This window comes from Oenanthe melanoleuca, chromosome 5 (assembly GCF_029582105.1).
Source record: "Oenanthe melanoleuca isolate GR-GAL-2019-014 chromosome 5, OMel1.0, whole genome shotgun sequence".
Lineage (NCBI taxonomy): Eukaryota > Metazoa > Chordata > Aves > Passeriformes > Muscicapidae > Oenanthe > Oenanthe melanoleuca.
The window spans coordinates 195,280-222,370 of record NC_079339.1 but is presented as its reverse complement, the minus strand read 5'-3'; the positions used below and the strand labels follow the sequence as shown (position 1 = coordinate 222,370).

Sequence of the window (27,091 nt, the reverse complement as noted above, 5' to 3'; positions counted from 1 at the left end):
GTTCTCCTGTCCTCATTAGCAGCCCTTACCTTGCTGCTTCTCTGCTGTCTGTGCTCAGATGTTGCCCTCCATGATCTGAAGGATTGCACTGCCCATCTCTGATGGTTTAGTGCTTGCCAGGGTGTTTGTCAGTGGGGCCATGCTGGGCACTATTTACAAGTCTTATTATCTAGCAACTTTAGTGATGAAATTTTAATAAGCACAGAATGCTGAACTTAAAGAAAAATTCTGCTGTGCTGGGGGGTTTAATTCTGAACTGCTAAATTACAAGGAGAACCTGAATTTATCCTGTTGAAGGAAAAAGCTGAATAAAGGGCTTCTCTTATCCTTGCCATCACTGCTACTGTTATCTGTAGCTAAATCCTGTGACTTGCTGCTGATCACAAATGTATCTCAGATTTGTACAAAGAAACTCATTTGGAGGCAAGTAAATAAGTTCCCCACCCCAGGATATGCACGTCATCATATCCACTTCTGCTGACTGAGAATGAAGGAAAAACTGCAATCTGACTCTGAAATACACACAAAACTCAACAACCTGGTGTAGGCCTATGCCTTTAGTTTTGTCCTCTCATACAACACCTGGCAATTGGATAGGAAAGAACACAGTATGGAAATACAGCTTTGGTTGGTGAACTTAGCTGTGATTGTGTGAATCCACTCCTGCACCTTTCAAATGGGAACTCAGAGGATCTGAGTAGCTGCTGCAGCTGCAGAGCCTGAGGTCTCTGGGCATTGATAAACTGGCCACAAAGCAGACATAAAAGGAGAGAAATAGTCTGGTGGAAAAAAAGTGGCTTCCAGAGTTTGGGTCTGATATTGTAGAATTGCTAGGCTGTTAGTGCAGTGGGCACATTGCAGAGCAGTGTCAGAAATACCAATTTCTGAGAGCCTATCACTGGGATGAGCTTGCTAACAAACACCTTCTGCACTGTGCTCTACACACTTGTCAAAATTATTCTTTTTCATTATTTCATACCTGAAATAGATCAGAAATCACAGGAACTGCTTTATCTTTCAGGAAAACCTGTCCAGCCATATTTTTTTGTTAGTACCCATATCAGTACTGTACTGTCTAATATTTTTATGATTTGGTGTGCCTTTTATTCAGGCTTGCCTTTCTTATCCTCCAGTGCCTTAAATCCTTGGGTTCCTGGCCCCAAGCAGGGAGACAGAAATTGAGAGGAAGGTAACCTTTGGTTTGGCTGCCTTGGCTTGGTGTTACATGTCATTTTATACAAAATCACACTCTGCAGAGCTATAGTTAGTCTCACAGAAAAATTCAACCCTCTACAGGATTTTATGCTATTCTTCTAACCCTTTCTCTGGCATCTCTTCCCTGCAGTAGTAAATTAGATTTCTACAGTCTTCTTTATCCCATAAAGTATGCTGAAGACATGGTAATAGGCATATATATGGAGCAGATGGGTGTTTGGAGCAGGAGCAATTGTAAAGATGATTTATGGGCTTTCCTTCTATTAGTTTAAATCTTGAAATATTTATTTTAATGCTTACTTTTCCTTTTACAGTTTTCTATTTTCCACTTTTTCTCCCTTCCAGCATTGCTGAGATGAATCCTTTATATTTAGTGTCATTCTGTGTTTTTGTTAGTAGCTCTTTAGCTTGCAAGTGTTGCTGCTTGTGAGATAAGTGAGTTACTCTGGGTTCCCCTGGGATGTTACCTGAGGGGGCAAACACTTGGTTTGTGCTTGCAGTGGGCTCCAGCTCTGCTTCTCACAGCAATCTGTCAGAATCCTGATTATCAGTGGTATTTTTACTCTCTGGTGTTTTTCAGGGATGGCAGCTTCTCTGACTTGATGGAAGGTTTCTTTCTGTGGTGCCACAGCCACGGGCTTCACAGGCAGGAAACATCACACTGGGGGAAGTGACTGGAAAGAAAAAGTGAGCCCAGAGATCTGGCACAGTCCAAATGGGCACCTTTTAATGAATCCCAAAATTTCTGTAGGCCTGTATTGTGGAAGAGAGCAGTGCAAGAATTAGATGGTTTTTCTAAAATTCCAGAAGGCTGATTTCAGAAGCCGTTTATTCAAGTATAGAGCCAAAGTCTGTACGTTTGTCATGAACAATACATGCTACAGTATTTTATTTCTTGTACTTCAAGGTATGTCAAGCAAATTATCTATGGCTTTCCCTAAACCTCTGTGCAGTTTTTCAACTTCCCAATTATGTTTCAGGAGACCTCAATTAATATCTTTGTGAAGCTTCCCTTTTTTAAAATAAATGTTTGGAGTTAGAAAACTGTGACAATGCCAGGGTGTGCCATTTAGAAGCAGAAAATAGATTTTGCAGGTCCTAAAATTTTGATCCTTTCTTTAATAAAGCCAATTGCATGGCTTAATGTATGTATTGCACCATACCACCTTTTCTGGTGGAATTCTGATGAAGGTTGCTCTGAATTGTTTCATATATGCTGATAGGTACATTAGTAGTAGAATTTAATTTAATTGAAGGATAAAAAAGGCACATTACTGTGACTACCTGTATATTGCATAATGAGAACAAAAGTTTTATTAAAACAAGCCAGATATTAGTGTTGTTTATTTGTGTCTCATTTGGTTTTAGTCATGTTGGTGACTAAGCAACTGCACAGATTTCAGATGTTTTGCTGTATTTTTAAGTGTCAGAACAGAATCTTTGCCCATTGTCTTCCGTACTGCTGTTTGCTTTGCAGAGGTAATACACACATAAATTTACATTTTGGCAATATAATTATTTAGTTTTTCCTTCACAACCAGTGCAATTTTATTTTTATTTTCAACAAGAGGCTTAAAACAAAATTTAACTGACCACACCCATGGCTGCTGATGGTTAATTAGACCTGAGAAACACATTTAGAAGCATTGCCTGAGCTGGAGACTACTGGCATTGTGATTTATTTGCCCCTGGTTTGTGGCATCTGCCCTCTGGGGACTGGGTGGTGACTTTCTGTGCCACTGGAGCCCTGGCTTGGCTTTGGAGTCATTTTGCTGGCATTGAACATCACTGCATTACAAAGTATGTCTTAAAGGTATTTTCAGATGATCTGAAATATCTGAAAAAGCTCCTTGTGAGCCATGATGAGTTCAGCTTCAGGGGGAGCAGTGGGCATTCGTGTGTCCAGAGTATGCCTTGCAGAATTGGACACTACAGCAGTAATTATCATGTTCTGGGACATTTTTATTCACATTACAGTTAATAGTATAGCTGTAGAGGCTCAGATTTTGCAAGGTTCCTTCCTTTTCCTTGAAGCATTACTTATGAATGAAATATTCCTACATGTTCAGTGCAGTGATTCTCATTTTGTCCTGAGATTTCCATGAATGCAGCTATTGAACTGTACTAATAATGCTGGATATATCACAGGATGTGAATTTTACATCTTGCAGTGTGAGAATTAGCACAAACTGGTAAAATGGGTTAGGTGCAGCCATACCCCCTGTGAGAGGCTGTCCTCAAAACAGTGACTGAAAAGAAACTTCTCAGAAAGCATCCAGAGCTTTTCATTAAAAAGCTGTATTTCTTTGGTGATTCTTAAGAGATGTTTGGGAATAGAAGAATGTCTGATTTTATTTTTCTTCACAAAAGCAGTGATGAATAAGCCTCAAGACTACTGTTCAAATGCATGCCAGATTTCATAGCACAGCATCATTTGAGGGTGGCTTACTTGTAGATCATACAGCTATGAAAACCTATTGATAGCAATCTCCTGGGGAAAACCTTTGCTCTTGCTTTCTTTCTGTTTGGATTCTTGTTCTTCCCTTACCTGAATGTCAGGAGAGTTCCAAGACAAACAGGAACATCTGAAAGCAAGGAAATAGTCTGAGTTTATCCAAACCTTCATTCATTTTTAGGCTGTGGTTTATGCATTGGGAAGGCTTTACCTGTGTCTGCCTGGATTGATTCTCTGCATTGGTTAAAGGTCTTGATGCTGAAATCATTATTGCACCAACTTTACAAGCATGCTCTCAGAAGGGTTGACAGGGATTGACATGAAAAGAGGGCTGTGCAATGCTGGTTAGGAATCAGATGCTAAAAAGCATATATTTATGTATGGAGCAGGAAACCTGTCCCATTGTGGGTTTGAGAAAAACACTGGCTGTTGTTAGAAACTCTGCATTTTACTTTGGTAACATTGAGCACTGCAACTTGAATTAATGAAGGCAATTCTTTGAGCATATGTCTGTGCTGTGTGTTGTGTTCCACTGCTGGGGCTGCAGTGAGGTGTGCCAGCTACTGTGGCTGCATCTGAAAAGGAGGAGGAAGGAAATGGCTGGAGGCAAACCCTTGTCCTCTGGCCATCTGTTCCAGTCATCACCAGAAGTTAGAGCATAATGTTCTTCTCATTCAGGGGTGTGAGAGGCTGTCCTGGCCAGGCAGCTCAGAACTCTGGTGGAAAAAATATGAACCACTAATGTAAATAGACTGTGAGATTTTTATGAGGACACTGGGTCCTGAAGATGATGTCCTAGACTGGCTGTAGACTGTTGTCTGCTCTTGTCAGTCCTTGTGACAATGAATTTGATTCCTGCTTTAAAGGGGAGAGGTTGTGGAGTAGGATATCAAAATGAAGTGAGAAATAGAGAAGTACCCTGCTGATGAATAAGGCCATTTGTCTCAATTATTCTTCCCCCTGTGTGGTGAGGGGTTTTCTGTTTGATTATTTGTTTTTACAACTCATCTTTCTTTGTGAGCTTGTGTCCTTCAGCTGGGGTCTCCATTTTGCATGTTCTCAAATTCCAGGATGGGTACTTGTGCCTCTTAGCATCTCCTCCATCCCACTGCTTCCTGCACTTTCTCAAAAACTGCATCCCTCTATGTCCCCCATCTCACCATTCAGCTTTCCTTTGCTTTTAGCTACAGCAATTCAGCTCCTGCCTGAATCATCCCTCCCTGCCTTCCTCCACCTCCAGTAATATTCTGTTCCTTCCTTTTGGCACATTTTTATCATTTCCCACTTTCTTCCTTTCTCTCTCCATTGTCTCCTTTTTGGTACACATTTTTCCCTTCTCTTTTGTTTTCATTTAAGGCTACTTATGTAGTATGCTTTTAATTCAGCTTTCCTAACTCCCCCATGCCTGAACTCCAGAGTCCATCAGACTCAAGGACTCCCACTCCATCCCACGAGGGGCAGGGACAGCATCCCTTGCTGGGGGCAAGGCTCTGGTTTTTGTGGCCTCATCATCATAGTTGTGTGAAAGCTGTTTGATAACCAGCCTGGAGTTCTTTATTGGGAACCATCACAGTCTCCTTTCTTTGTAACTCCAGTGGAAGGTCCTTAGCCTCCCTTTTCTGGGCAGTGAGGGGAGTTCCAGCTCTGGGGGACCATTGCCTCTGTGGAAGCTCTGTGTGCTCCAGTGGTGTTGGCAGTGACAAAGTGGTCTTTCAGCAGAACAGTTATTTTAATCTTCTGCAATACACCACAGTTCAGTCTGTTGGTATGGCTGGAAAAGCAGCATTTCAGTGTGTGTGCCAGCTGATAGCAGAACCTCTGTCCACATCAGGGGCAGCTGTGCAGGGCAGAGCTTTTATTGCAGTCTCCTGACGTCAGGCTTTATGACTCAAGCATTCAGCTAATTCTGTGAATTGAATCCTCCCTAGCCAGCAGAGGCCAGAAGTTAATGTATGGTCATTTGATCTGTTATTCCATCTGTGAGGTCATTTAGCTCGTTCAGTCCTGACCCACCTGCAGTGTTGCAGTATGATAAATACTTCTTCCTGGGTCAGATTCAGCACACCAAGTCTAAGAGGACTGGCCTTGTTTCTTGGTGGCTCTGTTTCACCTCTCACCCCAGTGTGCCAGCTCACTCTGCACTCCTGTTCACATCTCCTGTGTGCCCTGAATGCCAGGTGGGCAGGGCACAGTCAGGGGCTTCTCATCCTTCATCCCCTCACTCACAGTGCCCCCATGTTCCTGGGCAGAGCAAAGCCTGAAATAGATGAGCAAATTACAGTTCCAGTTTTTAGGTGAGATAAATAGCTGCACACTGGCACTTTGGGCTATTCTGGAAGAATGATTTGGGTCAGCTTATAGAAAATAGCATCACCTGTGTCAGGTGTGATTCAGAAGCCAAATGTGACCACACTCAGAGGCTGCAGTCACATTCACTGGGAGCAGGCTTGGTTTTAGCTCCTCTGGTAGTGATGAGGAATTCACCCTGTGTGCTTTGGAGGTGCTCTGGGCTGCTGGCACCCTGACTCTGAGTGTGCCAGCACATAAATACTGCCTTGCTGCACTTCTCAGTACCATCACTGTGATTTTAGCCTTAACAGTAATCTCTAGAGAGCTCTGAGGAATTGAATGATTGAAAACCCTTTTTCTTTCCCCATTTTTTTCCCCCTCTCACAATTGTCAGATTACTTTGCCTTCAAAAATGCTTGAATGTTTTCTCTTGATAGTGTTCTCAAGCACATGTCACTAGATTCAAGTAGCAGCCACGGGTATAGATTTGGTGCAGTGGCAAACATTCCTGTAGAGCTCATGAGAAAAGTGCCAATATCTGTTGATGTCAGTAAGATACTGTGCTTTGGTCAGATTATTTCCTTTTGACAGCTTTTCTCATGAAGTCTTTGATAGAAATTGTATTTGAAATATTCTAGTAATGTAAGCTCTTAGGAGCCTGAATGACTTCTTAAAGGATTTCTTTCTCTTTCCTTATCAAAAGAATGGCACTTATAATTGAAAGAGTTTGACAGGGTGTGGGAAAATACTCTGTACTGTCAGACAAAAGAGTTAAAGGATTTTATCCTACATAAAGTTAAGAAATGAAAATTGCCTTTTAAATGAAATTCATTAAAATTTACCTTTTCTTCTCAACCCAAGCATACTTATTCTTAAAAAGAAAAATGCATAAAAAGATAACTTTCATAAAATCCATGCTGAGTTCTTAACTTTAAGTAGTGGTAAAACTTCCTGCCAGAGCAGATAACTTCAAATTCTTTGTGATAGAACCTCAAAATTTTTGATTAGCTGGAGGGTCCAAGACATATGATAAGAGATTTGCCTAAGGAAGTATTTGGGAGTGTTCAAGCCTACCACTAAATGATAACAACCAGTTAACAAAATACATTAATAAATTACAGATTCATCTCTAGTTACCACACAAAGGCACATTTATAGGCATTGCCAGATATTTTAAAGGCATTGTGGAACCTACTGTAAGTCTGAAGTCAAAGTACAGAACATTTTAACAGTGGATATGTGAATTCTAAAAATTTAAATAAATTCATGTTGGCTTTTCTTCTGGCCTACTTTTCTGTAGATGTGCTTGGCATTGAGTTTTTTGGAAGTGTTCTCAAAGTATCTTTGATGGCCAGATTTTAAATTACTCAATTTCACCTGTTGACTGCTGGTGATTTCTGGGAGTGTTGCTAAAATGATGTTCCTTCCTTTGGTCCTGGAAAAGCAACCTATTTAAAGTGGTGTGCTTCAACTGGGAAAACTTTGGGAAAGCTCAGTTTAAAACTGTATGGAAAATGTGATGAAGGTGAATAAAAGCTGAAATTTTCCTTTATCATGATGCAATTAACAAGGGGGAAATGAGGACTTAGGGGTTAGGCTGTTAGAGAGTGAGAATTCCTGCTTGTTTTCCCTCACCTGGTTTATTTGAAGACAAAAGTTTTGTTTTCATTGGACCTCCATGAGCAGAGTTATTGTTAGCACCACTTAGTGGAGCTCTGTTCTGAGGGTCTGGGGGCTCATGAGTCTGTGTGGATGCTGATACAGGTTATACCCTGAAAGTATAAATACCCTTCGTGTTCTTTTTGATGTTCATAGTGTCTGGGAGTCTGTGAGGTTTGGGTAAGTTCTGCAGCCAGTTTCCCACACAACCAGGCAGATCTTACTCTCCTGGCAGTCTGATAAGGACAGCTCCTGGCTGGGGACCTGTGTGGAGTTCAGTTCCACATCCCTATGGTCTTCTGCAGTGGAGTTTGTGAATAAACTGATGATTTTATTTTAAATTTTTTCATATTAGTTTCCTTTCAAACATAATCTGAGAGCAATGGTAGATGCTTTTTGGTACCAACTCAAAGGACAATTTGCCTTTCATTAAATTTAAAGGGGTTTGTCTGCACTGCAGTGTGAACTTTCCACTGGGTAATTCAGAATCATGATGAATGCTAAATAATATGGCAGCATGAATCATTGTTGTTTTGGTTTGGCAGCAGGGAAAACCTTGCTGGAATTGCTAAGTGCTTTCAGCTCTCTCCAGATAGCTCAGTGTCGGTGCTGCATTGTTCCTTTGCTCCTCACTGACACACTTCTTTGGCCCAGTGCCTGTCTAATCATTGTTTAATGTTTCAAAAGCTGCCACCTTCTATTTGAAGCAATCTTCTCAAGCAGTGCAAATACCAGCAGATTTGCATACAGGAGAAATGGAAATAATTGGAAAAATAAAGTTAAAAAAATAAATAAGAAATGAGATGTTAACAGCATTAATGTTTTATGAAGGCAAAAAAAATTCTGCTCAGCTAATCATATTATGGTGAAATTTAAGGAAGCCTAAAGATATTTCTATGGATAAATAGATGGTCTATCAGTCTTACAGGCTGTGAAATAATTATTCCTCCCGACCTATTGCTCCTAATCTCAAGCTTTGCTCATGTACATGAAGTGGAAAGAGAACAACAAGGTCTTTTAAAATGAGAAACAAGTTGCAACTCATTTGCCAGCAAATAAACAAGTTGACAGCTTCTCTGCCAGCAAATAAGCAATGATTTCTGTTTTTTATTACCATGAATGACTGCAGTGTCAGTACTTGAAAAATGTATTTACATTCCCGTGTCAAATAAGTGACTGTGATTCCTTCCTGTAGTGTTGTTATTACTGTATGGGCAAGAAGTCTGAACATCTCCCTGTGGTCTGCTGCTTATGTGAAATGTCTGGGATTACATTTCAGTGGTGTTTGTGCCCTTGGAACTTCTTTGTTCATAGGCTTTGACAACCAGTTTGAAACATGCACTGGGTCTGGTTTTGTGTGTTCTCTCATCAGGTATCTCTGTTTCCTGAGAAATGTTTTTTCTCTTTACCCCCCACACTAATAGATAAAACTTAGGGAGTACCAAAGCACAAGTTGTGTGACTGAGTGTATGGTTAATACCTCACAGGGAAAATCAAAATGTATTCCACAGTTGGTTTTAATGTTTATTAATGCTGTTTGTGCTGCACAGTGTTCTGTAAAAGGGCTGTGCCATGACAACCTCTGGAATGCCTTGTGTCCAGCAGGGAGACCTGCTGAACTCTGAAGGTTCCTGCTCTTCTAGGAATAAATGTTATGGCATCTGAGTTTAGAGTGAGAAAAGAGACTTTAGGAAAGCTTTTCCACCATAAAAATTCAGCTACAGTATAGCCAAGGAGGGGGAAAAAAAAGGCACATAGGTTGGTTAAAATAAAGGGAGATTTTTTTGACTGAGAAGCAAAGACTTCAATGACTAAGGACAAGAGAAACAGTCAAGGGTATTTTGCCTTTTTTTTTTTAATTTTTTTTTTTTTTTTTGTCTACATCTGCACACTGCTAGAGCTGTCTGAAGTAAGCAGTGTCTGAAATTTTCATTTAGCCTGTCTCCTTGCTTCAGCAATTACGCCTCCCAGAGGAGAAGAACATCACAAAATAATGAAGTTACAGGAAACCTTAATAGCTTGTTAAAAGAACATCATCATATGTGGACACAGAATGATCACACAGATCACAGGAAGAGAAATTTCAGATGAAATGAGAGAATCTGTACTTTAGGTTTAGCCTGCAAGCCTGGAAAGATCAGTTGTTACACAGTGATACAGAAATACTTTGCAGTTGCCTGGTACTCAGTTGACCCTGAGCAGTATTTTATGTAACTAAAACTAAACTTTGACTGATGTACTCTTCTCCTGAAATGTGAGTGAGTGCCTCTCTAACTGTATCCCCAGTAGGAGCTCTGGAAGAGTTTGATGGCAGGGAATGTTGGTAGTTGATATCCTTGGGAACACATTGAGCATGGGAGCTGCTCAGAGTTTCTGTCTCAGATGGAAGTACAGCAGCCTGGAACACTCTGCAAAGCTTCAGACATCATGTGGGCAGGAGCTTTTCTGCTCCAGACACATCAGTAAATCCAGTTTAAAGCAGCCAAAATTACTGTTTTACTACATGCTGTAGGTGGGATTTTCATGTGGGTTTTGCAGATATGCAGTCGTAGTTCCTGAGGTGAGAATACAATAATTTCAGAGTTCAAGCTTCCATGACAGACAAGTCTTGGTGCTGGTGTGCTTCCTTTCTCAGAATGATGCTGAGATTAAACTAAGAATGATACTAAATCAAAGATCAGATTCTTAAAAGCTCTCCGTTGAAAATTATTTTTAAAAGTAAAAAGGAAAAAAATGAGGTTATTCAGCAGCTTTAAAAGTCTTAGGGTTTATTTTACTTTTTTTTCTTGTAGCTTTTTTAATCCTTGTGTCAGTACTTCATCTTTATCAAATGTGTAAAGCTTGTAGGATTTGTTTCTAATTTGTGGACCGATCTTGAAAGGTGCTGACTCCTAGGACTTAGTTTTTCATTAATAGGCTGTGTTATTCAGTCTGACATAGAACAATATTATCCATAAAGTTGTGTGATTAGTCCAGAGAGGAAATGAAGGAAATCCAGTTTCTCAGTGGTGCTAGGTCAGCTCACATAGCCCATCCCAAATTATAAGGGGTTCATCACTGGAAGAGAGTGTTGTCTTTCCAAAGGGATGTAACTGGAACTCTGTGACCCTGCCAGCTCTCACCAGAAGTTTCAGCTCCTTGGAGCACCCATCTGAGAGCACAGCAGTCTGCCAGGAAGAGGATTGCAAAACTGAGCCTGAGTCACTCCCAGAGCTCTGCAATTCATACTGCAAGCTCTGCACAGGTTAGCCATGTCCAAAATTTGTTCTTTTTACACTCTTTCAATCACATACAAAAATTTAGGAAGTTGGGGATCTTTTAAAATATCTAAAAAGAAAAACCTTGGGGAAGGTGAATTAATAAAATGGTCTGTTAAACTAAGCATCATTTTATGGCCCTAAACTTGAAACACTGAGAGAAATTACTTAGGTGCTGTAAAATGGGAAAAAAAGGGTCTAATCGGCTTTCCTTATAATGGAAAGTGCCCTAGAAAAATATGCCTGTTGCTTCAGAGTGTATCAAACTGAGTTTAATCAACTGTGGAATACTGCATTAATAGCTCAATCAACTTCAGGTCAGCAAGAAAGAAAGGAGAGGAATTTTTTACTAGAACTATAAGAGAAGATGCATGTTCAATAGTTTGCTTGACTTCCTGGGTTTGGATGATCAAAGTTGTCAAAGTAACATGAAAAACAGCAGTGGGTGATTTCTCTCTTTCAGGAGCTTATATATCAAGACTTGGCTCTGATGTATGACAAAAACATATTTCAAAAATTGCATGAATTTTTATGGTGTTGCACAGTGTTGTGTGCACCCTGTGGTTTAAAGCTCACATAGAGCATTTTCTAGAAAATGCTAAACTCTCTGGATGGACTCTGCTCCACTGCTACTCTGGCTGTCTTTCCCATCCTAATAGAGCAGTAGTGGGTGATTCATTTAATACAGAACAATGGTCACTTAGCTTAGACCAGGTACAACCTGAGTTAGCAAATCTGTGTGCTGGAGATGGGTTTTATTTCAGTTGAGTTTCCACACTCAGAAACTTTTAATCAACAGCAGGTTCCTCTGGTTATCAGATTCTGGCTTTCTGCAGGCTGAACTTCCCCTGCCTGCCCACCTCCAGCTGGACTGAATACATTTCTGATTCTGGTCATTTTTGAAGATTCCTATCAGTGTGAAAATGCATTTCTGTCTGTGCCATACATACCTATTACAGCAGGAATCCCTGTGATTTATATAACTGGCTTTGGCAGGGGAAAAGTGTTTTCTCTGCCTTTGTACTATATTTTAAAAATGTGGTGCCACTTGCAGTTACCTGTGTAATCAGTTACTTGCTCAGTGGTTTCCTGGCTGAGAAAGACCTATAAAAGCACCAGTAAGTATAAAATAAATATGTTTCTCTTTTTTAATGAGTCCTTTTAGAAATGGAAGGTCATTCTCTGTGAGTTTTGGATAATTTGATTAAAGACACTGTTGAAATTGAGGAGCAAACTGCTTGCATTATCCTATTACCAGCAGAACCCATGTCAACTAAGCTTCAGCCCAGGGACTCAGTAGCTTCCCAAAAGGGGCTTGACTAGTGACTGTTTCTAGCTGAAAAATGCACAAATTATGGAGAATAAATAGGCAGTTTTGAGGGGAGTGGTGATCAGATCTTTGGCCTGTCACTGTAGTACTGTACATGAATGCTGAGAGAGCCTGCACTGACAGTTCCATGTCTGTTTGGTAGGATGAGGCACCACCAGTGCCCTGTCTGGCATTCTTCTGGCAAACACTGGCCAGATTTCTCTGTCAGTATTCTGCAAGACATACTTAAACACAGTTCTGATGCCAACTGTTTCATCTCCCCCAGGAGACAAAAGTTTGTTTCTGTGAGTGCAGTGCACAGAAGTGCTGCAGAACAGGACCAGGAGTGCTGGATCTGCTTGGAGTGGGGGAGCCTTGCCAGGACAGGCAGCAGTGACAGCAGGGTGGTGCTGTGCCTGTGCAGGATCTGTTTCTGCCTTTCTCTGTGGGGAATAAATGCCTCTCCAATGTGTGCTGGGTCACAGCTCCACTGGGGAACACTTGAGGAGTTCCAGTGCTCACTCAGGTCTGTCCCTGATGTCAGATTCCAGGCTCCTCAGTCTGATTCCTTGGCTTTTCTTTCAGCAGATGGAATGTTACTGGCACAGATGATGAAATGGGAACAAGTCTGCTCAAGAAAACCTCACTTAAAATTTATCCCCCTTTGGAAAGTATCTAACCCTCATAACTGGCCTGTTTTGTGCATTATGAACTGAACACCTTATCGTGCACCAGCTGAGTATGTTGTATTACTTGTGTCTTTCATGTTATTTTGTAAGCTTCCACCTGGAGACAGGGAGGTATTCCTTGGTTTAGGTGCTATTCAGCAATTAGGTGCATAATGGATCCCATCCTCCTTGATGTCATTACATTCAGTGAAATTATTTGTATCATATGGTACCAGAATTCATGAACAATGACTTCAGTTTCTTGGCCTTCATAAACAGAGTGATAATTCATCACTGGTTAGATGTATGCATGGAAAAAAAAAAAGTTAAAATCCAGGGAACTGTATGTACTGTGACAACTATCTGGAATATTTATTAGACAAGGTTCAAATTCCTGTCATGTTATTATTCCTTTTGACATTGAGAATACATCAAATAACCAAATTAATTTCCTTCTAAAGAGAGTTCAGTGCAAATCACAAGGTGGTTGTAGACTTTCTGGCTGAGATGGTAGATGAGTTTCATTCTTAATCAGCTGACTTGAGTAAATTTTGTTTGTATTTATTATAAGTGCTGTAAAATACTTTCCCTTAAATCAGATATATCCTTGGTGAGATTTGATATATTTGATGTTTTCCTGGTTTAGCTTTTAAGACTTTATTTAGTAATTTTTCCTTCTTTTATTGAAATGGATAGCTTTATATCCTAACACTTTCTCTGTATTCCTCCTGCAATTACATATTTGAAGTGTTTTTGCTCAAACTAGTTCTTTGCTCTTTTTTTGATTGTGCTCAAGTGATTTGGCAGTGAGCAAATTTGGATGGTTGTTCTGTGTTCTGTATAAAATCTGGTTTTTAAATGTTACTGATGACTGTTAGGGTTTAGAGCCAGCTGAGTGTCTTGCCGAATTGTTAAATTGTGAAAGCTCTCATCCCCCCCAGGCTGCTGCTGTGCCTACCCAGCCCTGCTGGTGGGAAGATTCTCCTGCAGCTTGGCCATGGGAGATAGTGCTATCTGTCATTCCATTTCCCATCCCAGGGGCATCCTGAAATGCCAGCTGGAAAAGCAAAGCTGCTACAATGAATTTGCCATCAGAAATATGTTAGTATTTATCAATGTTCAAAGGGACTTGTTACTCCAGAGTAGCTCTTGGTCTTCAGATTTATGAGGAGAAGGTGTTCTTGTCAGTGGAGAGCTGCAGAAAGAGTTTTAGGTCTTCTATGCCAGTTTTTTGCTTTTATGGCTCATGGGGTTAGCCTGAAGAAAGTTATTTTTATGGTTTCAAATGCAAATATCTAGATTTAATCACTGCAGGTTTGGTGTTTGTGCTTTTTAATTATGCCAGACAGCAGACCTAGGTATACTGTTAATATATTTGTATTTACAGTGTGCTTCATTTGATCCATCTATAAAGAGCATGGGTCAATATTTGCTGAGTAAACTGAAAAGCAGTTGAGACAAACTTCTGTCAGGATAATTGGAACAAGTGTCTCTCTGTGTTGGGGCAAGAAGAAGGACCAGATGATCTCTCAAAATCTGTTTAGTGCTGCAGTCTGATGGTATATTTGTCAAACTATTATTGGGCTTACAAGAGAAGAGCACTAAGGTGAAGTTCATAAACATTCATTGATTAGTCAGCATGTGGATTTTCAGGCAGGGATTTCATATTCAAAGAAACCTCTTATAGTTTCTGACCTGCCATAAATATTTCAGACTATGTTGTTGCTGTTGAAGGGAAGGTGGCAGAGTTGCAACCAGCAGTAGAATGTTCTCTCTGTATTTGGTAGGTTTATTTTCATTCTACTGTAAATAATTTCTGACCTCAACATTTTGCAAGCCAGGACAAATATGAAAAAATTAGATTCTCTGAAAGCCCTTAACAATCCTGTGAATGTTCTTCTGCCAGCAGGCAGAGCTAGAGATATCTTTGGTATCTCTCATGTTGTGATATTCAGAGTAGGTGGTCACCATTGACTGTGTCCATGTGAAAAAATGTTTTTGAGATGTAATTTTAAACAGAGATTCCTGTATATGAAAGAAAAGTCATGAGGCTCTGCAATCTGTTTGAATTATGTATGGAGAACACACATAAAAGGCTCACAGCTTGTTCTGTGCATAACAGCCTGTGGTGCATAAGATCACCAGATTCCTTTGCATTGCTGCTCCCTCATTTACCATCTGCAAACAAGGAACTGCAAAGCTCCATTTCTTCAGCAAACTGGTGCTGTTGGAAGACTTGTGGCACAGAACAGCTACAGCTTATTTGGGATTTATTAACTGGTGCTGCATAGATTTAAAGTGTAAGTGTTTTACAAGTTTACTTTGTCACTGATAGGCAGAGTTTCATAAACAATGAAAGAGACTCAGTCCCATTATTTCACTACTGGTGAGCCTGTTTGTTCAGCTGGATGCTGTAGTGTTGTGTCTCTGCAGGTCTGTGAAAATCAGGAAACTTCTACTCAGTGATCCAAGCAAGGGCTGAGGAGTCAAACTTCAGCCATCTGTTTCAAAAACCTTGCCCTTACAGTGTCCAAAATACGAACTTAGTTTCTTGGCAGGGCTTTATTTTATCTCTGAAATTGAAAAAATACTGTTATTAAAATCAGATTCTGTAAAATTATGACTGGATATTGTAAGCTCGTAGAAGGACCAAATCACTCACACCCCAGTTCCTGTATTGCTCTCAAACCATCTACTCAGAGTTGTAATTTGTTCTGTGTGTGCCTGTTCATTTTATCAGAAGATAGGTGTGCATCTGAAGAAATGAATGCATCCTGTGCAAGGCAGATGTGAGCTCTGTGAGAAGTGACCCCTGAAGACCCCCTAGTCCCACCACCTGCTCAAAGCTGGGTCAGCTAGAACAAGTCAAGCAAGGCCATGTCCAGTTAGGTTTCAAAATCTCCATTCTCAGTAAGGTCTTTGTTACACTAGTTAAGAACCTCTAAGGTGACTGAGAATTTAAGCCAGAAATGAAAGTTTAAAACTTAAGAAACATGTTGACTGCATTTTGGCATGTGAACATAATCACTTTTGATTTATGAACCCAGCTGAGCCTCACTGACTGTGTTTGTTTAATTCAGATGCTGAGTAGTTCTCACCAAAGCTGCTCTTGTCATCCTAATTCATGGAATTATTTCTGATGGCCAGATGCTAAGGAGTTGTAAAAGTGCCTTCTCTTCAACAATTAAAAGGATTGAGCTTCAGTGCAACCTCTTGTATGACTAAAAGACTGGTTGTTAAAATGCAGATTCAAAGAATTGTTACTAGTATTTTAAGAATGCAATATTGGCATTGAACTGCACTTGCAGGACAGCACACCTGAGGTAACTGTGCATGAACCAGCTCAGGGGGTTTGGTTCTGTGTCCCAAGGAGCTCAGCCAGGCTGTTCCTGGTGCTGTCCCAAGAGGATGAAATGACTGGATTTTAGTGAAGAGGATGGCAGCATTTCAGTGAAAAACCTTCAGGAGGTGTGCCCTGCTTCTCCTGCTGCTTCTGTTCATTGCAGTGCAAGTCAGACCAGTGGGATCAATGGGTTCCAAAATCCAAATACAGATGGGTGGAGAGAAATAAGGCACTGTTTGGTGAGGAGAGGTGTTACGGTGGACACAGCCAAGAGGAAATGGAGGCGTAGCTCATCCAACTACTTATGAACTTTACATCCATTTGATCCCAGCTGGTTTCAGAGGGATTTGTGAGTGCTAGTGCATATCAAATATCAGGTCCATTTCCCATCATTAGGGAAGGATAGTCTTGATGGGAAAGATGAATTCATTAGGGAATGGTCACATGGAAACAGTGGTGGCATGGTTTGGCATTGAAGGGACACGCATCACTTTAGTTTTACCCAGGGATAACTTGTACCATGCTCCCTAATTAATGTCTTTAGATTGACTCCCTCTCTTTACTAAGATACAATTGATATGTTCTTTGTTTTATCCACCTGGAGGGATTAAACAAAGCATGTACCAGATGAACAAGTGTTTATTAGGATTTGATACAAAAAACCTTTTCTGAAGCACGATTGCCACACAGCAAATTTAATTAGTTTTCACAAATGCTTCCAATTAACACATACAGTGTTTGCTTTTTAGCTACCAAGGAGATTCACTCACATAGCAAATAAAAAAGGGAACTCTTGACATAAGCATTCATGTGCAGTTCAGCAAAAAGACTGAGAGTAACTTCTTGTTAGGAGCTGGTAGTCTTTTTGCTTTTCAGAAATTTATTTGCTTTTGCTGTAGGTTTGAGCTTTTTGTTCTTCTGGATGGTACAGAAAAAATAGAAAAAAAGAAAAAACTCACCTGCCATGTTTTTCAAAGAGATGTTAGGAAACCTACTGGTTCTCTGTGTTCTAATCACCCTGATTTGTCTGTGGTGAAAGACAGGAACATTGACTAGTCTCCAATTTGTAGTATTTGAACTGTGACCACTTTTTGTTTGCCTCTTCAGGCATTTTGTCTTCTTATGTTTATGGCATTTACTGGAGCTACTTCTTTTCCTGATTTGAGTTCCCTAATTGGAATTGCAGCATGTGGTTCATGTTCTTCACATTATCTGCTGCTGTTGCTCAGGTAGCAAACCCTGCCAGTTCCTTTGACAACAGCTTTGCAAGCAGCTCTTCTGAGGCATCTTTAAACCTCTCAGGTAGAAATTCTGTGCAGCATGCAAGTGCCTGCATTTGATTTTTTGTTTATGTCAAAATTCCTCTGTGGAAAGTGCTGGATTTTCCTTGTGGTACTGCTATGAAACCAAAAAGTTAGTGCTTGACAGAATTTATTAAGGTAGCATTAATTTGTCTTGTTTCCATAAGCAGAAGCTTGCTTTGAGCATACTGGATCATATATACAGAAGATGTAAGGAAGAAATTAATTGCTCTTTGTTTAGACCACTTAACACTCTCAGTGTGTGTAGGATGACTGTGTTTGCTATGTAGGATACAATTTACACAATTTTATCTTAGGGCAGGTTTAGAAAGTGTGGGTGATGTGAGAGCCTTGGAGTTGGAGGAGCCACATGCCTCAAGAAGCTTCTTGCTATTGCTCTGTGGAATAAATGCTGCTCAGGATTTTTAAAGTTTGGATATTAATTATAACTCTGAGTTTAGCATTACTAAACATGGAAGCCAGCTCCTCCTGTGACATAAGAATATTGCTGTGTAAACCCTCTGAGGTTAACTGAGATGAATGCTATGTAAGGAAATGAGATCATTACCCAGTCCAAAGTTGTCTTCAATGCAACATATTGCAGTATGCAGACAAGGTAGGAATTCAATGCTCGTAGATGGAGAGAATTTAATCGTGGAATTTCATTACAAATTTAGCTGTTAAGGAAGCATTCTTTTGAAGATGCTAAAGGGTTTAAATCTGAGAAGTCAGGCAGTAACTATTCTGAAAAATGCGGATATACTGCAAATCAAATTGCGAATCATTGCAAATAAAAATCCAGTCCAAGGAAATTAGCCATTATCTGTGCAAAATCATTATTCACAGTGAAAGGTCGAAGAGGATTCTGGAAGAATAGGATAGGAGGTAGTTTCAAGCCTTTGGATATCTATAATAAATGGGGTCTGGTAGGTTTTGTGCAAAGCTACCCATTACAGCATGGCTGGCTAAATGAGATACGGGCAGTACTTAATGCTAGCAGTCCTGCATAGAAAAATGTCCTGGAAAAAAACCTTAAAATTCCCAAGTAATATTTTATATAAACATCAGGATTCAGAATTTTAATGTGTATAAAAATAACAACATCAGTGAAAATTAAGCTGGGAGCTCTTATGGAAGTCATTTAAATTTGCTGCATTTATTGAGAAAATGAAGCTGTTGGAATAATGTGGTGGGGGGGAGCCTGGATACAAGTGCCCATGTGCTTAGTTTTCCTCATGAACAATCAGTTTCACACATCCTCAGTTGTCCTTAATGAGCAGTGACTGATGGATCCCAAGAGGCTCTCTGCTTTGACCACCAGGTGTTCAAGCCTTGCTTCAGAAGGTAAATTTTGAAGTAAAGGGCTAAAATTAAATGACAGGAAAAAAAAAGAGAAAGGAAACAAACTGAAATTATTGTGAATTCTGTCAGAACACAAATGTTGAACAAACCTGGTGTAATATATCTCAATATTTGCAGGAGTCACTGTAATTCAAGAATATTCTCCTCATCTCTTGTTTGCCTAATACTTAATGCAAAAGAAAAAAAAACAACCTTTTTAAATGTTCTTTAGTGAGATCTCTCAGGATGTGAGGTGTTGTTTTTGCTGCCAGTCTCTTTTCTGGGCCTTCGCCCTCAGTGTGGCAGGAGCAGTGCTGGGTGTCCACGTGTGACCCATCCAGAGGAACCTGTGTGATGGCAGGCAGCAGCTCCAGAGCTGTGTGCTCCTCCTGCTTCCCCAGCCAGCTCTGCTTCTGCTGGCAAAGCCAGGACCTGAGCTGCTAGCCCAGCCTGCTCTCCATTGTCCAGGGCAGACTGTCCTTTCCTGAAGCTCCAGCCACAAGGAAAGCAGCAACCTGGAGCAGCCACCTGAGCTGCTCCCTTGAGTGCAAATCCAGGGGCTTTTACTTCAGCACAGTGAAAATACATTTCTACTGCTTATAATGTAAAGAAAATATTGGCTTTAGTGCCAACTGCTTCTAGGGAGCAGGAGAGGCAAGGCTGGTGTGTGCTCTTGCATGTGCATGTTTTATGCAGCAAGGTTTCCACCCTGCTGGGAGGCAGACTAACTGCCAGATTAACATACTCTAGTTTTGAAATAACCTGCTCCCAATTAAGCAGATTTAACCAAATCTTTCCCAGACTGCAGTGAGATGCTAACATCAGTGCTGTGTTGTGAATTGAAAAACTAGTTGAATTTTAGCACAAGTAACTACTTGGGTTATTTTTAATGCTTAGCCTTTTTTTTTTTTTTTTTTTCTCTCTGAAAACATAAGGATGCTGCTGCTATCCCTCACATGTTTCTGATGCAAAAAGTCAGGGCATAAACAGCAGTTGTGATATAACAATTAACTCCCAGTCATGTCTTTAGAAATAATGGATTGATTGTGATTAGGTGCCTACAGAGAAAATTTTTATAATAACTGATTAAAGGCTTGGAATAATTTACTACATGGTGATATATTTAAATATACAAATTCCATGGTATTGTGTTCTTTTAGTTCAGGATTTTTAGGAGGCTGTGGATGATACAGTAATTCTTGGAGATCATATGTGCTGGATTTAGAGATTCTCCACAGCTACCAAATGGCACCATCCCAGCACTGTGTTACTCCTGAGGAGTAAGCAGATATGCTAGAAAAGAAGCAAGCCAGAATTTGTTGCTTTAATTTGAAAATGTTCATAGTTGATTCTTTCAAAAACCAGATGGAAACAAATCCTGTGCCTCCTATGGTATTCAAACCAAATAATTTCTGATTTGAATGGGGGATTTACAGGCATGAAAACTACTTGGATTTTATCCATACTTTAGGAAGTTTGAAAAATGAGCAGTTGTAACTTTCAAGTTCTCAAAATTGGCATGAATTAAAAGCCATGACTTAGGTATCACAGTAGCTGCCTCCCAGGTTGTCCCAAATGAGCTTGGCAGTGTGGCTGAGGTCATTCCTCGAAGGGCTGTAGGGGAAGTGCACTCTGGAGGCAACTCTGTGCTTGCTTGGAAGGTCATGGGGAAGGTCCTGCTCCTTCCCTTTATGCCAGGTGAGCAGGATTTGATGGCTGTGCAGATAATAAATTGTGTTTGGCAGAACTTTTCAAGACTGTATGATGAATTAAGAGGGTATGTGAGAGCTTACTGTTAATTGCTGCAATTTTAACTGGCATTTCCAATGACATCATGTGTGATGTTGCATTTGGGCCCTGGACACATAACAGTGTTTTCTGAGAAAATTTCATTAACTTCAGTGACTCCAGTATTTCCCATGTAATATTTTTACCTTCTAGGGCTATTACCTGATCTACTCTGGCTGTATTGCCAGAGCCCTATTAGCTACTAGAATAACAACCAAACTTGCTCATATTGGGATAATTTGCTTTTATTTTTATTCTGAGAAACATCAACTGCAGCTCTGCTGATACAAAACCAAGTCCTTTTTGTGAACTTATCCCCTCTGCTGAGAGGATCCCTCCTGCCCAGGCAGGCTGTATTCCTCCCTGCTGGGTTGGGTGCTCTATTGGTGTGTGAATTACATTCTTCTGCAAGCAGCCTTTGAAAGATAATAGCAGGTCACACACAACATGATCACAGATAGCCAGGAAATCAATCTTTCTGGCTTGGAATATGGGCAGAGCAGTTTGTATCTGATGTGTAGGAGTTGTCTGGTACAGTAGGAGTCCTTCAGTCAAAATAAAAAGTTACTGAATGTAGCTCTACATTTGGCCAAGTTAAAGAAAAAGGCACTGTGAAATGGTGTTACTGCTGTCCTGACCCTGGAGGATGCTTTTATAGCATCATTGGGTTTTATGCATGTTGGTTTGCTCCCAGGGAAGGGATTCTATGCAATAAATATAAAGTTAGATTATAATTTCTGATATCAAGTAAGATTTTAATCAAAATCAACCTGACATGCAAGGCTAAATTCTATTTATTCAAATCAAAACCTTTTAATGCTCTGTAACATTCTTTTAAATAACTGCTTAGCAGTGCATATTGATTCATATTGTTTACTTGGACCTGTTTTGAGTAAAGGATTGGATTGCACAGATCCAGTGATTGCTTTCTGTTTCCTCTTCCTTTTATAGCCCTGTTCTGAGAGAGAGGTTTGATCCAGAGAGGAATATTAGCAGCTCTTTTTTATCCAGTTCTGACTGAGTATTTGCATATTCCATTTTTGATGTAACTTATGTGACTAATTTCCTCAGAATCCGCTCCAGAAATAAAGTAATTACACTTGGACTAGTGTGTTTTAATTGGCAGGGTTTTTTTCCTTATGAATCTGTTATCACAACATGAAGTGCCACACTGTTTCTTGGAGTCATGATTATTTATCAAGTTTACTGTAGAGTGAGCAGCTTGCTGCATCTTATGGTTATGAAAGTACAGAGGCTTCTAATGTGCTCTTTAGGTTGTATTTTTCTTGATTTATACAATCTGATCTGACTCTGTTCAGGCATTTAGCTTCTTTCCTGAATAGTGATTTTCCACACACATCCACAAAAAAATAGATTAGAATTAAATGCTGTGTATTGGGGGAAAAAAAGTGCCATTTGGATTACTGGAAACAGCTGGGAGTAGAATGCATTTCTCAAGCACTTCTTTTAACATTTAAAGGTCATTTTACAATGAATCCAGGAATGCCAAGGAATGAAATGATGAACTCAGAATTTTGGCTGAGGTTCTTCCAGCAGTGTATTATATCAATGTGTCAGCTCTAATGCATGCTCTTGGTGCTTGTTATGCCTCTCAGTCTACAGCCCCTTTCTAAAACTATTGTATCCAAATAAACATCAGAAGGGATTCTTGCATCAGATGTGATATGAGTGTCTGATTGCAGAGACAGTGCTGATTGCTGCCCTCATTGTTGTGTCAGGCTACTGTAGCCATGACCCACCCAATAACCCCTGACAGGAAGCAGTGGTGCCCTGAAATCTGGTGGGACAGTGTTCCTGCTGAGATTCATTCAAGCATCCAGCAGTCTGTACATGGATTGGAACCATTAGGTTTGTATAATTAGCTCTGCATTTAAAGAGACTTTGAAATGTAAGCACCTTTCTAGGATTCTGGTATGGCCCTGAAGAGACACATGGCAGCAGCCTCTGTCCCTCTGGATGGTGGCAGCACTTGGCAAGTCCCTGTCCTGTGTTCAGCTGTGTTGGTGTGTTGCACACCTGACTGGCAGTCTAAGAATAGACATTTTTTGCCTTTTTATTAGTCCTGCCTTGCCTCCTAAAGAGCTGAGAGGAAATGTGTTTTCTTTTCCTCTCCAAATGCTAACACTTCTCTTTAGTGAGCTCTGCTCTGTATCAGAGATAAGTATGTGAGCGTTCCTTTGTTGGGGGGATGGAGGAGCAGTGTTCAGCTCCTTTGGTGCAATGCATTTCTGTTAACTTTAGCAAGATCCCAGGTAGCAGCTGCCCCTTAATCCTGGCACAGGGATGTGGAAGAGTCCTTGAATCTGCTCTGAATCAGAGCTCTCAGGGCTTCATATGGGCCACGGCTCAAAATGCAGAATCACAGCCTATGGGAAATTGTGTGGTGAGAAATGTGCAGCCCTGGGATTTGGGAGATCCAGGTTCCATTCCTCCCCTTCTACAACTGCTGTTGTCACCTTGGAGATTCATCTGGCATCTCAGTTTGTGTCTCTGTCTTGCAAAGTGTTGGGAGACTGCTGCTAGAATGTGGGCTCAGTGATCCTTAAGGTGGGATGCACCTTACATGAATCGAGTGCTGTTTTCAAACAAGACTCAAATACTAGAAGGGAAATAAAAGAGACTTACAGCCCTTGTAATAAAGACATTACCCCAGGAGATTAGTAGTAACAAAAATAGCAGCTGTAATATTTATTTCTTCTGTCTCCCCCTCCTCCATAACACAGTGCTGACCTATCAGAGTTTCCAAAAGATAATTTTCATAGTTCTTTCCATACTTTGGGGATTTATTAAGACATAGCAATATTTCTATGTAGGAATTAATGATCTGAAGTGTGGCATCCCATTTTCATGGCTGGGATTGGAAATACACATCATTTGGAAAGAAACCAAAACGAACCTTAGTAGTGAACGTGCTGTTTTGAAGTGGATTTATTTGCTGTATGTTGTCCTTTTGCTGTAGGATTCTCAGGACCTCACTCAAGGATTCAGTGAAATGCCCACCTGAGCTCCTTCCCTGCAGAGAGATGTTTGTGAAGGAGTGAGAATGGATCAAAGCAGCCCCCACTAAACCCCTTGAAAACTTCCCATTCCTCTGTATAGGTTCTCCTGGGCAATTAAATAAATGTGTGTGTAGGCTTTAAAAGGGGAAATGCATTTATTTTCCCTGTCTTTACCATGGGAGAAGGGTGCTGTTCATGTACTGGAGAAAGCCTTGGCTTGTAATCCAAGATGTGAGCTGGAATAGATTGCTGTAGGCAATTTGTCTTAATAGACCTGAGGAGGTCTGACAGCAGCTGGGACTTTGGCTTGCTGAATGCAGAGGTGGTGAGTGTGAGAGTTCTTTCCACTCTCTATCTTTACATGTGGATAGCATGAACCTCTGAGATTAGACTATGCATCTCTGTCAGCAGTGCAAGTCAGGTGTGGGAGCGCAGGAGAAGGATTCCACTGCTTTTTTGTTTCTGATGTGTGTCCAGATCAATTTCTTGCATCATGTTGGTAATTTCCCCTGTGTGGTTTATCTATTAGCAGATAACAGAGGGTTATTAAATAGGTGTGCACAGCAGGCCTTCCTTATCTGCTGGAGCATTGTTACCCTCTGCTGCAGACATTCTCTGTACACATGTGCATTACAAATGACATGCCTCTGTCTGGTTATAAATATTTTCCATTAGGAATTATCTGCTTCTGGTACAGAGATGAGAGGTGATCACTTGAGCATGAAAGATAAGGGACCAGAGGTAAGAAAAATAAAAATGATGAAGCACTGAGCTGCATACGAAATAAGTGACATCATGCACATATCCTATTAGATAAAGTGCAGCAAAACAGTTTCTCTTCTATGCCTAGCTGCTGCCATGAATCCAGGTTATTACATGAATTCAGGTTGGCTGCCTGCAGAGGGACTTAGGGGGAAGAGAGGAGGGGTTTTGCAGCAAACTTGTTATAACAGGCTTGCTTTATTTGCCAGAAAGTGAGTTAGCCATGCTAATACATGTTGAAGTTGGAAAGGCAGCTCTTTCTGTTCCTAAGCCTTAGAGCCAAAAACAATTGGGCAAACAAGATGGAAAAATCTTGGTTTAAAATTATTTGGCTTGTGCAAATTCTGTCTTTTTGCCACTTTGCTGGTCTTTCATGCAGAAGTAAGATGTACCTGATGAGACAGATGTTTCCAAGGCAGCAGCTCTTGTGATGGGATGATTCTTGAGCTGTGCCAGGTTGGCTGTTGTGCCTTCCTGCAGGGCAGTGGCTCCTGTTGTGACCTGCACAGGGAATTCAGGAAGGCTCTGGGATCCTGGCCAGAAGCAAGCTGACCACTGGTCCCTTGGCTCCAAGTGCAGCCATGAGCTCCTGCTGTACTTTTGCAAATGCTATATTGATTTGCCTTTAAAAGTGTCCTTTATGATCCAAGCAAATATCCAACACTTTTCCTTACCTGAAGACCAGAGTGTGCCTTCTAGGCAGCTCAGTGATAAAATAATGAATTGGCAGGATTTTACCCCTTTCATATAATGTGTCAATCCACTGTTTTGGCACAAGGAGGCCAGTTGTTAATTTAAACCTAGCTCTGTATTGAAAAGTAATTCTTTCCCTTTGCAGTAAAAGAAGTCATGTTGGTGCCAAGGCCAGGGTAAAGAGGGACATTGTAATTCCTGGGCCTTTGACGTGGAAGTATTTCCCTGAAGGAGAAGTACAAGGTTTGCAGAGATGGCAGTGACCTGCAGCACACATTGCTGGGCCAAAGTCAGCAGGGACTCTTAGGCTTTAGCAAATGCACAGTGTTATGAGTGTTATTTTATTTATATATTTGTTATCTTAGCTCTGTTGGCAAACTTAGAGCTGAGAAAAAGGTCAGTGAAATGCATGTCTCAGGCAAGCATGGTGTGGGGCTTCATAAACAGGGTTGTTCCAAGAGATGCAAGCTCCTTCAAGTATGGGAGTATGTCAAAGTGTGAAAGTGACTGAAAGTTAGCCTTAAGTGACTGTTCTTAGAGCTCCTTCTTCATGAGTGTGCAGCAGTAACTTGTTATTTATGGCAGGGCTGTTCGTGTCAATGATTTGAAATTAGAAGTCTGGGGGCAGACCCCAGCTGCTGTGGGACACTGCTGTAAGGGGCTGAGGCTTACAAAAGGTAACTCACTTCATGCAGCTGGATGAAAAGCATGATCTGTAGATGCTTTTCCTTTCAAGAAATGGGCTGGCTGATGCTTTCTAACCCCCCATGCTCCTTGCTCCATCCTGTCCAGCTTCTGCCATTTCCTAAGAAGGCAGAGTTGTGTGAATCCTTCAGCACTGCTTTGTCATACTGAGTAGGGGAACTCGACAAACAAAATCTTTGTCAATTTGTTGAAAATAAACAAACAACCTCTTAGAAGAGTTTGAACTTAATTATGTTAATATTAAACATAATTATGGCACGCTAATTATGTTTTCTACATTTGTGAGGAGAGTTGTGCTGTGCTCTCCAGACATCTGTACCATATAGAGACAGGTGGCAGGGTGCAACATTTCCAAGTGCCATTTTCCCACTCCATATATGGCTGCTCTTTCATTCCAACTGCAGAGCCTCATTCAGCTCAGTCAAATTGAGTCCTTATTCGAGAGATTCTGTGCTGAAAGGCACATGCATCTCTCTTTGTAAGCCTGTTTGTTTCCACAATTAGATTCTGAATCAACAGTGTATTGAAGATGACACATTTGCTTATTCCCTGTCTCCTCCTTATGGTGGCATAAAGCTATGAAGCACAATAATTAATGAAAAAGACTGTTTATTATTCAGGCAACATATCTTGAAGTGGAAAAAGAAAAGAGCATGGGTTAAAATGATTTCGCTGAAGACCATCAGTGCCATAGCAAAGTGTGTGTATAGTTCTGGGGGGAGAACCCCATCATTCAGGCTGGTTGGGCTGGATGCTCTAAAACTGTCAAATATAATTGAACTCAGATTTCTCATGTGAAACTCTGGAAGACATGGAATACACAGGGAAAAAATCTGACTCAACTCTTTTGTTAGGGCATCTTTGAAGTGTTTTCCAGAATTGTGAGTTTCTTTGAGAAAATTGAAACTTCTCTGTCTTGTGGCTGAGTCAAAATGATCCATTTTTTTTCACAGCCTTATCTTCTCTTCTGAGAGAATCTGCCCAATAGGTCCTGTAATACAAAGGGTGCACATAATGCTCTGCTCAGCACTCTGTCTTTGCAGAGCAAAGCTGATCTGTTTTAAATAACAAAGAGCAGAAAGTGCCTGACTGCAAAATCCTTCTCTGTCTCCTGAGCACAAGCCAGGGTAAGTCACTGCTCGTGGGCCAGTGTTGGAGATGAAGGGAAAAGCAGCAGTTTCCTCAAGCACCTGAGGTGATGCTGAAGCCCAGGGGATGGTTCCTCCGTGCTGGCTGACCATGGGTGAGCCTCCAGAGTTGCCCTGAGATGCTCTCAGGCCATTCCC

The 27,091-nt window shown here is 40.7% G+C and overlaps 1 protein-coding gene across 2 annotated transcripts in view; it reads left to right on the top strand.

The window, feature by feature from the left end:
- Positions 1-27,091, top strand: part of GALNT18 (polypeptide N-acetylgalactosaminyltransferase 18) — a 194,604-nt gene that overhangs the window by 94,972 nt on the left and 72,541 nt on the right. The gene's annotated exons all lie outside the window — the stretch shown is intronic.